General features: G+C 40.8%; 1 long non-coding RNA gene across 1 annotated transcript; it reads left to right on the top strand.

The window, feature by feature from the left end:
* Nucleotides 1-868: 868 nt before the first annotated feature.
* LOC136462959 (uncharacterized) lies at nt 869-1,489 on the top strand. The gene is made up of 2 exons (XR_010760855.1): nt 869-1,075; nt 1,197-1,489. It is a non-coding gene; the product is annotated as an uncharacterized lncRNA (long non-coding RNA).
* The last annotated feature ends 11,204 nt before the right edge of the window (nt 1,490-12,693 follow it).

Genomic DNA, 12,693 nt, shown 5'->3' with positions numbered 1-12,693 from the left:
AATCTACTCTTTTTGGGTAGCATACTAGCATTGGTCCTGTTGAAGGATGATGCACGAACTTCTCACACGTGATCTGAAATTCTAAATTATATGTGATATTAGCAGATGGTAATGCAAAGCATTTTATGTTTTGGGCCTTCCACCTCGTCCTTGCTACATGAGGTGGAGCGTTGTATAGGCCATACGCCCATAACACTAGATGTAGCTGTGACAACATAGATTATACTTGTGTTGTCGAAGTTACTTTGCTTTCTACATAATTTGAGTGATCAATGTAGACTAATTAAAATAGATATGCTAGTAAATAAATACCAAAAGGATATTTTGTAAGAGTCTGGTAATTCTAAGATAAGCACCATAAGATAGAACATGATTTTAGCAAAAGTTTAAAACTGGTTTCATACTTTTATATTTTCCAAGCTAAAGCAAATCTTCAATGATTTTTAAAGTTTGGATCAGATTTTAGGATTTTTAATTGCATAATAACTTTTCCAGAAAGAAACAGTTGGATGTTTTTTTTGAAAAATTATTTATTTAACTTTTTTCATAAAGCTTGTTTGACCCTAAACTATCAAAGTAGCCTGATTTTTCCTTGGGGGGTGATGTGGCGCCGTATGGGATAAAACCACAATTAAAACCATCCAATGTGTAAATTCAACGTGTTTTAAAAAAGGATCTCAGGTACCGGTTTTTCATCTAGTGGAGGAAGTTTGGATCGAATTTCGAGCGAAAGTTGGAGGATTTTTTTTAAAAGGAAAGTTGGAGGAGGTTAAATGGACATTTACCCCCCCCCCCCCCCCCCCCCCCCCCCCCCCCCCCCCCCCCCCCCCCCCCCTCGATTATATCCAGGCCGCAGCGCTCCTCTCTCAACGCCCCAAGCCCAAAAGGCTGAGATCTCACACGTAGAGCCCATTCATCGGGCGCGCACGCACGCCGCGAACAGCCGGAGCGGTCGGCGACAGAGACGACAGAGCCCAAGTCGAAGCGAGCGGCTTTGCCGGAGGATGGGGCTGGGAGGCCGGGGCGTGGTGGGAGACAGGTGGTCGCAGCGCATCCTAGGGAGGCAGCGCCATGAGTAAGCGCCCGTACCTAAAAGCCCTACCCCCTGCTATTCTGCTCCCATTCCGTCGCGGTCTTCTTCCCCTAACCACTTCTCCCCGTTGCCGCGGTCTCGCTCCTCTGGTGTTTCCGTACAGGCCTCTACTTCGTGGCGGTGGAGAGGCAAGCGCAGAACCGCGCGCGGGCGGTGGCCGAGGGCCTCAAGGCCCTCGACGGCCCCGGGGATGACGTGTGACAGAGGTGGACGCTTCCGTGCAGAGTCACATATTTTTTCTGCTTCACATGTTCACAGAACCTCGTAGCGTTGCAATAATGTACTAAACATCTGTGCTCAGTCTTTGTAGAAAGGAATGTTGATCAATGTGAGTGTTCTCCTGTTTCACATAATTCATCTGAGCCTCTATCACAGAAATGTTGATTTGTGTCACTATGTGAGTGTTTTCTTATTTCACACAATTTGTCCATTTAAGGATCCATATGGTGTATTCTTAAGAGTGGCATAGCCAGAATTTAACAGCTGGGTATTCACTGTGCTTTTTATTTGACCAATACAATACATACCACAAAAATATCAACATGAAAGTGAAGAAAAATTACTGTGCTCTTATTGAAATTCCTTTAAGCCTGAACCATGGAGTAATATTCTGGTTTTTATACATGTATTAATACTACATGATATATACTAAATTTCTATATAAAATCATGGGTATTCATGTGTTCATGTGAATACACATGAATACCCCTAGCTATGACCATGGGACTGAATGCATTATGTAAGCGAATGCAGTATGCAAGCATGGCAAAAAGTCCTCTTTTAGGTGATTCTGATTAGTGTCCCGGTGCTATCATTGCTGTGCTTCAATGAAGCTAAAAATTAATGGTAAGATTATACTTTGCATTATCTTTGTGTTTGAGCAACTGAAACTGAGCACTAGTGGCCAATAAGATATGCATACCTCCATCTTGTGTATTCAAGAATTCAGAAAAGGTAGGAGTGCTGCAATGCCACTGCAAGTGCATTTCAGTATCTCTTTTCATATGTCTACCTCTCAAAAGTGGATAACCGACTCTTCCTTTCATACCCTTGCCCCTTGGTGTGGCAAATGAATATTGGTATTCTTTCCACCCCAAATCATTTCTAGGATTTCATCAACTAGTTCTTCTGAATTGAGCTAGGTTTATTCGAGTTATCCTGTGTCTACAGTGTATACATTCAAATCCTGCTGCGAATTATGGCTGCCATGAAGATTGGAATATCACATTATATGGGAAAATATGTTCTTCTGCATGGGCACAGAAAACAGCAGGCACTGATGACAAACATAGTAATCGTTTAAGCACAAAGTTGATTCCAGACCCTTGCAGTGAAAGAATCAACTACTTTAGAAGGAATGCCTTATAGATATCAATGTGGTTAGTGCTTCGTGGTATCATTGATTTATGTGATGTCCATGGGATGTTAATTCTCTAACCTGTTGATTCTTCACAGGTTGATTCTTCACCTGTTAATTCTCTAACAAGTTGATAATTTTTTTTCTGACTCACCAGCATGCCTTGAAATGAGTTTGCTATTTGCATATGTGATGTATTTTCTCAAGAACTGAAGTTTTCAGTTGTTTTCCCCTGATGAGCAGTAGATTTCAACATATATGATTATCTGAAATGGTTCAGTTTAAACTTTAAAGTACAGTGGTCACTGGTCAGTGTATTTATATCTGAACAGGCGGTTATTATTTGTTCGTGGATCAGACTTATAGGTCCTTGACTAAGCCAAATGATAAACCTATGCTGTTGTTGTTTACTCATTTGTTCATGGCTATTATTGTTTACTCAGAGTTGAGGCAATAAATAATTTACATATGGAAATATACTATTTGCTTTCTGATTTCAGTTATGACTTCATGCTGCTAAAACCTTGTATATAGGATCCAAATTTTTTATATCTCAACATATGCCTTATTTTCTCCCAAAGGCCTAATTTTAATAGGTGCTGTCTTTCAAGACATGTTAGCAAATACCTTGTAAAATATGGTCGCTAGGCTAGTAGTTTATTGATAAGTGTAATAGCACACCAACTCTGAAAGTTACATTGTTTATTTGTTTTGACAACTTTTCATTATCTAAGTGTTTTCTGTTTAAGTTGGTCTGTATATTGGGTGAAAGTTGTAACTTGTGACTTTACATAGTCATCCAAAGAAAAGGTAGATAGATGGCTGGGAACAGTGCAAAGTAATGGAATTTAGGAATCTGCTATTGTTATTGAATCTTCTACTTGTATCAAACTAAGTAAAATAAAATACTATGATTCCAGAATTATTATTAACTACCTGCTTTCAAGTGTCCCATAATTGTTTCAGTTTGCACCGAAGTTTGATCTGATCAATCTGTATGCCTGATAATTTCACGTAGGCCTTGCACTTTAATAACCACTGTGATAAGATTTGGAACTTTTGTTTCCTTTTGTCTTTTGCTTAACAGCCCCCTTTATTTGATGCCTCTGTGCATACCGTTTGCTTAATGGCAAGTGTTCACTTAAATAATTGCTATATTGTAGGCCTAATGATCAACTAGTTGTCCTCTTATTTTGCTACTAAGTATGAAAGGTTGAAAATGTGAGGAATCTTCCATGCGTAGAGCCCACTAATGAAGGGAGGTTACAGGATTGTGATGCAAGAACCCATCATCCTTCTTGGTCATCCATAATCTTGAAAAGTACTTTTCCGATCACAAGATGCTGTTTTTTTCTTTGATGCATCTGTCTCGAGCTTTATTGACTAGTTTCCATGAATAAGCTTAAATATGTTTGTGCCTGAAAGACTATCAGTTGATCATAGTCTTTGTTGTCTTTGCATTTCTTTATCACTACCCCTAGTGTCGGTGTTTTGAACAGCCGACTAGTAAATTTGTATAATGTGCGTCTGACCCGGATGGTGTGATAAGATGACACAAGGATTATACCGGTTCGGGCCGAATGTCTCTACGTTCAGTTTCGGGCTGCCCGTGTTACTAGCACTGAGTTTGTAGTATGGGGTTACAAACTGACGAGAGAGGGAAGAGCTCCCAAGTCTCTATGGTTCGATTGCTCGATCTATCGGTCGATTGATCTCTCTCTCTCTCTCTCTCTCTCTCTCTCTCTCTCTCTCTCTCTCTCTGAATGGTGCCCTGCCTTTCCTTTTATAGACCAGGGGAAGAGAACAGGATACCAGAGATCGAGAGAAGGGAAGAGGGGAAAAAGAAAAAGAAATAAGGCTCCCGGGGGTGTGTCGTCCTCCTCTTCGCGTGGGTCTCGCTGACCCTGTAGATCGTGGTGGCAGCGGCGTCGCACGGGGGTCCTGTTGGCCGCTGCAGCATACTTGCGGGCGTCGTGCGCCGTTCTTGTCTTCCATCACATCCGAGCGGACGGAATGGTCAAAGGGTCCCATGACAGAGGCCATACGGGGGGCTGGCGGTATAGTGCCAGTCAATTAACGCCGGTCGACTGACGTTGGACGGTGGTCAGGCAGGGAGTTGGTGGCACAATGCTGGCCTGTTGACGCGGTGGGCGACGTGAGTCTCCTAGCATGGCCTGATGCGACCGCCACTCGCATCAGGACGCGCCCGAGACGTGCTCCGGGCGTGCGCCTCCACGCCGTAGTGGTTGAAGCGGTAGTGGTCCCACCCTGGGGCCACTACTTTTGTCCAGTAGCAAATCCGACCCCCAGGGAACGGGCGAGGCGGAAATGTTGCCCTGGGGGCTGGGCGAGACGGAATGCGACCCTCGGGGGTCGGACGAGGCGGAACCCTCCCCATGGGACCGGACGAGTCGGAGCCCGCGCCCTGGGGTCGGAGGAGTCGGAGCCCATGCCTTGGGGTCAGACGAGGCGGAAACATCGTCCTCAGAGTTGGAGCCCACGCCTTGGGGGGCAATAAATTATGCGATTAGTGAATGGAAAAAAGAACAATTGAAGTGATAAAGCTTAGTGCTTATTCAGGAAGTTCAATGTTCAGCCATTTGCTTGTGGGGCTAGACTCTAGAAGGGAGGATAGATTCTTAGTGTGAACGTTTTCATAGTCGTAGCTTCATAGGTCTTCTATTCTCCTTGGACCGTCATAAGCACTGTCTAGGATATTTAATCTCTTTTATATTTATTTGGATATATGGAGCCTACAAGTAGGGTGATGTTTAGCAATCCACCCATTCATTTCTTGCATAAATTTCAATATATTGTCGTTAGTACTGATGGGTGGCCAGGCGTTAACCATGTAAAATATTCTATTGATTTCTGTAAATGCCCTAGTTAGTAACAGATTGTAATCCAATCTTTACACAAAATTTATTGGTGTTTGGTGGTCCACCTTTGCCTTGAGATATGATATGTGCCAACTCTGCACAACCAACTGTTGGTGCAAATCCTTAGATGTGCATGATGTTTTCTTCATTGTCTTCTTACTTCTATATAAACAGAAATCATTGCCTCACGTTCAGTATTACTTGAATCATTCTTTCCTTCTGAAAGTAATCTTTGCCGTTGTTCCATGAACAATGTTCTCTACATTCATTTTACTCCTTTTTCTATATATTTTTTATCTAAAATGATATGCTTTGACTTGATCTGAAATGTTATACTTTGATTAGCAAGACTTACTGACCAGTAACTTATATATATATATATATATATATATATATATATATATATATATATATATATATATATATATATATATATATATATATATATATATATAGAGAGAGAGAGAGAGAGAGAGAGAGAGAGAGAGAGAGAGAGAGAGAGAGAGAGAGAATGATCCAATAACTTTTCTATGTTGCACGCTTGCACACTGCCTTCCTACTAGTAGAATTGAAAAATGTATAAGCAGGCAAGATGTTTATGTCTCAACCAATCCCAAGTCGCCTACGAGTTGAGGAGAAATTTATTCATGGGGTACTCATTTGTTTAGAGAACAAGATCTTGGTTTGATCTATGTCAGTCTTCAAATTGCGAAAGCAGCTTGACTTTTTTGTCCTTTAAAAAAAAGGATCGGCATCGGCATCTTCTTTGTTGTTTATGCTAAATCACAAGTCTGGTGAAAGTCATCGCAAAAGAATAAATTTTTCATTTTTATTTCCTGATACAATCTTAGTTTAACTCTGATTCTAATGCTATTATGCATGGTACTGCAAACTTAAATTTATTTGTTTTCTAGTGTTTTTCGGGGCTCAAACCAAAATGGTTTGCATGATTGCACAAGTTCCTGAATTGCCATAGACATGCCCTGTCTAATAAGTTAAGTTTGCATAAACCACTTAAGGAGAGGTTCATGAATCATGGTTTCATGGACATAGATAGACATGGGAAAGAGTCGAACACCCTGTTCCCTTATGCTGAAATTTGATTTATGCTGGTCTTTATGCTGAAATGTTACGAGAAGAAAACATTATTTCAGAACTGAAAAGTAGCTTGTATTTATAATTGCAAAAAGGAGGGAGTGGCTGCAATGCAATCAATCTGCTGTCATATCCACCTGGCCACAATTGTACCAAAGTGCATGGCTAGCTAGCTGTAATTTTACAGATTTGACCTGACTTGGACTTTGGAGAATTTTAATTTGGGCCTTGTTTAGATTGAAGAAAATTTCAACCCGATGAATAGTAGCATTTTCGTCTTATTTGGTAAATATTGTCCAATCGTGGACCAACTAAGCTCAAAAGATTCATCTCGTGATTTCCAACTAAACTGTGCAATTAGTTATTTTTTTACCTACATTTAATGCTCCATGCAAGCGTCCAAAAATTGATGTGATGGAGAGAGAGTGAAAAAACTTAGAATTTGAAGGGAACTAAACAAGGCCCTGGCCCTATGGAATGGGAAGCTGTAGACCTGTCGTTGCCCTGCAAATTACACAGCTTTTGTCTCAACGTTGTAGCCGATAGGTCAGATCCAACGAATTCTGGGACTGTACCTTGCGTGCCTAACTGCCTGTCACTACATGTTCCCTTGCTGTGCCCCCCTATGATATGATGATTTGCTAAAACATGGCTGCCGCTTAAACAAACATGCTGTCATCTGGTTGTATATACTAGGACCCCAATAGGTATGCTATTATATGCAGTCTGTTGTTGTATTAAGAGAATATAAGAGCTATGTATCACTTTACAGAGTAGGGCCTTGTTTAGATTACCCCAAAATTCCAAGTTTTTTCACTCTCTCTCCATCACATCAATTTTTAGCCACTTGCATGGAGCATTAAATGTAGGTAAAAAAAAAACTAATTGCACAGTTTAGTTGGAAATCACGAGATGAATCTTTTGAACTTAGTTGGTCCACGATTGGACAATATTTACCAAATAAGACAAAAGTGCTACTATTCATCGGGTTGAAATTTTCTTCAATCTAAACAAGGCCTAGCTTGTCCCTATGTTCTCTTGCTGGACTCTTTTCTGTACTGACTATAGCACTGTTCTGCACCCAAATGAAGTTCAATCAAATAATTTACAAATACTATTTTTGCAGGTAAAATTCTCACTGGTTTTATGTGTGAGCTGAACATTTTCTCTCCCTTCTGCCTATCATTCTGGTTTAGTATGTCAGTGAGAATTCAAGTTCTATTGCTAGCTAAGATTAATTGCAAAGCCTCTCTTGCTTACTCCTAGCGTCTGTCTGGCCGTAGCATTAGTAAACCTACAATAGCAATGACATGACTAACTTGATTATCACAGGATCAATGAGGACCACAGGCCCCCACTTTTTAGAGAAGTTGCGGTTGACAAGAGGTCGAAGATAGTAACAATACTATATAAGGCGTAAGGCAAAAGCTCACTTTTGGACACACTTGAGAAGGTGGTCCTGCTAGCTCGGGAGAGGGACATAGAAAATGGAGGATGGACGGCAGGCGGCACACTCAAATCCACAGAACCTTGGTAGTAAACTTTAACCCAGCTTCTTTCATCCCTAGTTTTCTTTTCATGGCATTATAAATAAATACTCCGATGCAGAATACAGAGTGTGTCAGCCAAATGTTTTTTTAGCTTCGGTTGTTAGTAATAAAAGTAAAGAAGTCACATATATAGATTGATGCTGCTGGGTCCATTAGATAAAACACATCTATAGTGATGTATCATGATTTCTGGTTTGAAATTGCATAATCTCATAGAAGATTCCCCTCAGTTTGTCACCTTGGAGACTATTGATATGCATATGCTAAAGGAATGTCCTTGAAACAACATGCTTTTGGATCAGAGGAGTAACAGGCATCCGCCCCTTTCATTTTCGTATATGCCTCCAATTAAAGATGGCAACGGGGAATTCCCCATCGGAGGTTGCCTCCCCATCCCCGTCCCCGCGGGGAGAAAAAATCCCCGTCCCCGTCCCCGCCAAAGCTTACGGGGACGATTTCTCCCCCATCCCCGCCCCCACGAGGGGAAAAATCCCCGTCGGGGATCCCCATCCCCGCATTTGTTCATCACCATTCAGGTTAATTCATCATCATTCACATGAGTTCATCGACACAATATTAGAGTACACCACGAATCACAATCCAAAAATAGCTAAATAGCAAGAAGCAGGATATTAATCATCACAAAGGTGTAGAACTAGGGTTATTGCTGTTATATATACTCAGAAGACATTGGGCCTTCGTGGGCTGGTTGGGCCATCAGGAAAGAGAGCAAAGCCTGTATATAAACGGGGCGGGGATGCGGGTATCGGGGACGGGGAATGCTCCCCCAGACCCGTCCCCACCAAACCCGACGGGGGACGTTTTCTCCACATTTAGATCCCCGTGGGGGCATATTTGACTCCACCGCGTCCCCTAATAAGGGAATTCCCCGCGGGGAATCGGGGATCGGGTCCCCGTTGCCATCTTTACCTCCAATCCATGACCTGGTTGGAGCATCATCCTTTAGACCTTTGACCCTTTGAGTGCCTTGGAGAATATGATCAGGAAGATTTGTGTTTGACTTTTGCATGCTATATGTCGTGTTGTTGGAACTTGGGCAAGAGTAGTTGGGAGTGCCAAATGGGACTGCTTGGTAGTATAGTACTGTATAGGTATAGCAAAGGTTCTGAAAAATCAGCGTGGGGCTGTTGCACCAATTGTACTGCCCAATCGGATCGTCCATTTTATTATATATATATAAATAAAGGACCGCATGAGAAAAAGTCAATAAAATAAATAAAGATATCGATGGCAAAAAGGTCAGCGAGACAGAGCAACAAGCAATATTATTATTAACTACTACTGTCTCATCTTTGTGTTATCTAATGCGGTGGCTTGGTACTATAGTATCACACGCCTCTGGCCCCATGTGTCCTACTGTATGTGCTCCTACAGTCTAGATATATGGGGCACATGAACCAGAGGAAAACAGCTGGTGCTAATTTTTCCACAAAAAAAAACACCTGATGTGTGTGTGTTCTTTTTTAAAAAGTATTTTATTCTTGCAGGCCTAAACCGGCAGCAAGTATTTTTAAAAAGAATTTATTAAGCCTAATTAATCCGTCGTTAGCATATATGTTACTGTAGCACCACGCTACCGAATCATGAACTAATTATGTTTAAAAGATTCGTCTCGTAAATTAGTCGCAAACTGTATAATTAGTTATTTTTTAGTCTATATTTAATACCCTATGCATGTATCTAAACATCCAATGAAACGTAGAGTAAACTTTAGGGGACTAAACGAGACCTAGGCCCTCTTTGGTGCAGCTCCGGGCGGGTCCGGCTCTCTCTGATGCGACACTGTTCACATCCTGTGCAGATACTGTTCATCAGAGCTGATTTTCTCACTCTTCGTTTCTCTCTCACAGAGCCGCTCTGAGGTGAGAAGCTCGTTTTTTCTTTACCTCCTCCGGCTCCGGCTACCGTGTCGCCAAACGGGGCCCTAAACTGAACCAATACCATCCATGAATCCATTATCCATCCAGGCTCCAGCTCAGCTCTGCACCTGCACTCCTCTACCCGCTCCTGCCGTACCGATATTCCATTTGCTTGCTGCTAGCTGCCTACCTACTCTGTGCGCGCTGTACCGCTATGAAGATGCCTCTCATCCGATGCGATGCGAGGGCTCAGTGATGGGCTCTCCCTCTCTCTTCTCTCTCTCTTCTCATGATTCATGAACACATTTTTTACAGGGAAGATTCCAATGGCTGGAGCTCAGAGATGGAGAGCGAGGCACGTGAATACTACCAGAGGAGGAAGCGGATGCGGAAGGAGATCCAGGGCCAGTTTGGTTACCGAAATTGGCAAAACGTTACTGTAGCGTTTTTATTGTTAGTTGGCAATTAGTATCTAATCATAGTCTAATTAGGCTTAAAAGATTCGTCTCGTGGATTTCGTCTAAACTGTATAATTAGTTTTATTTTTTATTTATATTTAATGCTTCATGCATGCATCTAAAGATTCGATGTGACAAAAAATCTTAAAAAATTTGTCATTTTGGAAGGGAACTAAACAGGACCCCAGCCAGCCGTGGCAATGCCATGCACAACAGGACAGGAGGGATGATTGCCAAGTCGCCCCCTGTCTCGTCTCTGTCTCCCAGAGCCTTTGCCTTTGCGTGTGCGCGTGCATGCAGGGACGCCCAGAGGCCACAGATGGGTGGCCCGGCTGCCCCGTCACGAGTACGCGCAGCTGTGTGCACTGGATAGCTGGCCTGGAACCGGAAGAACCATGCTGCCTGGGTAGGGGTGAGTGCCACTCCGTTAACCGCGGTTCAAACTCTGCGGCACTGGCGCCCTCCTAAAAATGATACAGTTCAATGTTTGCTTTAAGTAAAAAAACTTAAATTTAACAATCTCATAAAAAAATATCAATATTTATAATACAAAGTAGTTATAGTATAAAAATATATTCACTAACAATATTTATAATATAAACTCCAAATTATTTGATTCCGCACCACTAGAATTGTATTCTTTTTAGAACCGAGGGAGTATGGAGTAGCACATGGAATGAGTGATTGTTCCGTTCAGTTTGAAGGTTCATGTCATCGTGTGTGCTCCATCGGTACAAAAAAAAACACATATCGTTCTAATTTTGTGCTAAGTAAAAATAATTTTTGACTAAATTTATATAATTTTTAATATGTATGATAAATATTATTAGATTTATCATAGAATTATATCCGTAGTATATCTGCCTGGTGTTGTAAATCTTTATATTTTCTTCTCTATAAATTTGGTTAAGTTTAAAGTAATTTAACTTACAACAAAGCTAACATTGCAATCTTTTTGGATAGAGGTAGTACCTTAGACTGTAGTGGCAATAGTAAAATTAAAAAAAAACGCCCTTCCAAGTCGCAACCCGACCTTTTTATTCATCTTTTATTTTGTAATTATTGTATATATGGAATTGTTATAGAACCCGAAAAGTTAGAGCATAGTTGGTAGAGCTCTTTTCTGCTTCTCTTATTATTTGTGGGAAATGATTCTCCTAGAGAAGTATCCTCCCATGTAGGAAGTAACTACATGTGAATCAAGTTAAGCTACGGCCCTGTTTGTTTTGCTGAAATTTGGCTTATGTTGATTTGTTGTGAGAGAAAAAAAATTATTCCTTCTCTGAAAAGTACTAATGAAGTAGTGCTGAAAAGTACCGTTGAAGTAGTACTGAAAAGTACTGCTAAAATAGTTTTTTCATATCTCAACCTCTTAGTTTACTTTAGAAAATTACTTCACGTAATCAATATATATAGAATCATTTGTATATGAAATATTGTTTGGTGAAGCCTCTCTGGCTTGGCTGCTCTAAGAGGGTTACCAAACAAATCCTTATTTCATAGAAAGAGCTACTATATAGTACATAGAAAAATATTCAAATGGAACCCAAATAGTGAAATACCCCCATATTAAAAAAAACGTGTTGTCTTAGCCCTCTTTGTATCTTGACAATCATTTTGTTTACTCACTTATTCTTGTGCTCAACACTAAAACAAGTATTCTAGACCGTAGGCAATCCCCGTGCTTTATTTAAATACATACTCCTATTAATTAAGCATGTTGTCAAAACTAATAATTTAGTAAATAAATGAAATAAAAACTGTATAAATAAAGTTCCAGGACTAGGCCCCAATCCGAACGCATGCGTTTGCATCAGGACAAAAGGTTCTTACATATCCTGCAGTTTTAAATAAAAATAAAATCACGCTATATCTTTGACAAAATCTGTCACAATACTATAATTTTGATAAATTATTTTCTTTGCATACAACTTCACAGAAACCCACCTTCCTGCCGTTTCAAAAGCTCACTATGAATTATTTATATATATATATGTCACGAGTCAAGATACTTAGCTCACTGAATAATGACAGTCCGGATAACGTGACAATCTCAAGAATGTATTTTTTTTTCCTTTTCAAAAGGCCGGTTGAAGATACTTATTGAAAAACGAGGCATAAAAACCGGTAACTGCACGGTTCATTCATGAGAAATTAGCAAAACATTCAACTAGAAAAGTACTTAGCAAAACATTAAACTAGAAAAGTACTACAAGTAAAAACAACTGCTTGAGCGTGGAGCTAAAGAAGACACATGTAACTAGACTAGAGGCACAACAACAAGGACTTGAGGACACCACCATGGTTTTCTACCTCACAACGAAGCCAACGCGATCACGAGAACCCAACTTAATAATCACTGCAAAGCCCGTATCCATGTA

The sequence above is a fragment of the Miscanthus floridulus genome, chromosome 7 (assembly GCF_019320115.1).
Source record: "Miscanthus floridulus cultivar M001 chromosome 7, ASM1932011v1, whole genome shotgun sequence".
Lineage (NCBI taxonomy): Eukaryota > Viridiplantae > Streptophyta > Magnoliopsida > Poales > Poaceae > Miscanthus > Miscanthus floridulus.
This window is presented reverse-complemented; position numbering and strand designations above follow the sequence as displayed.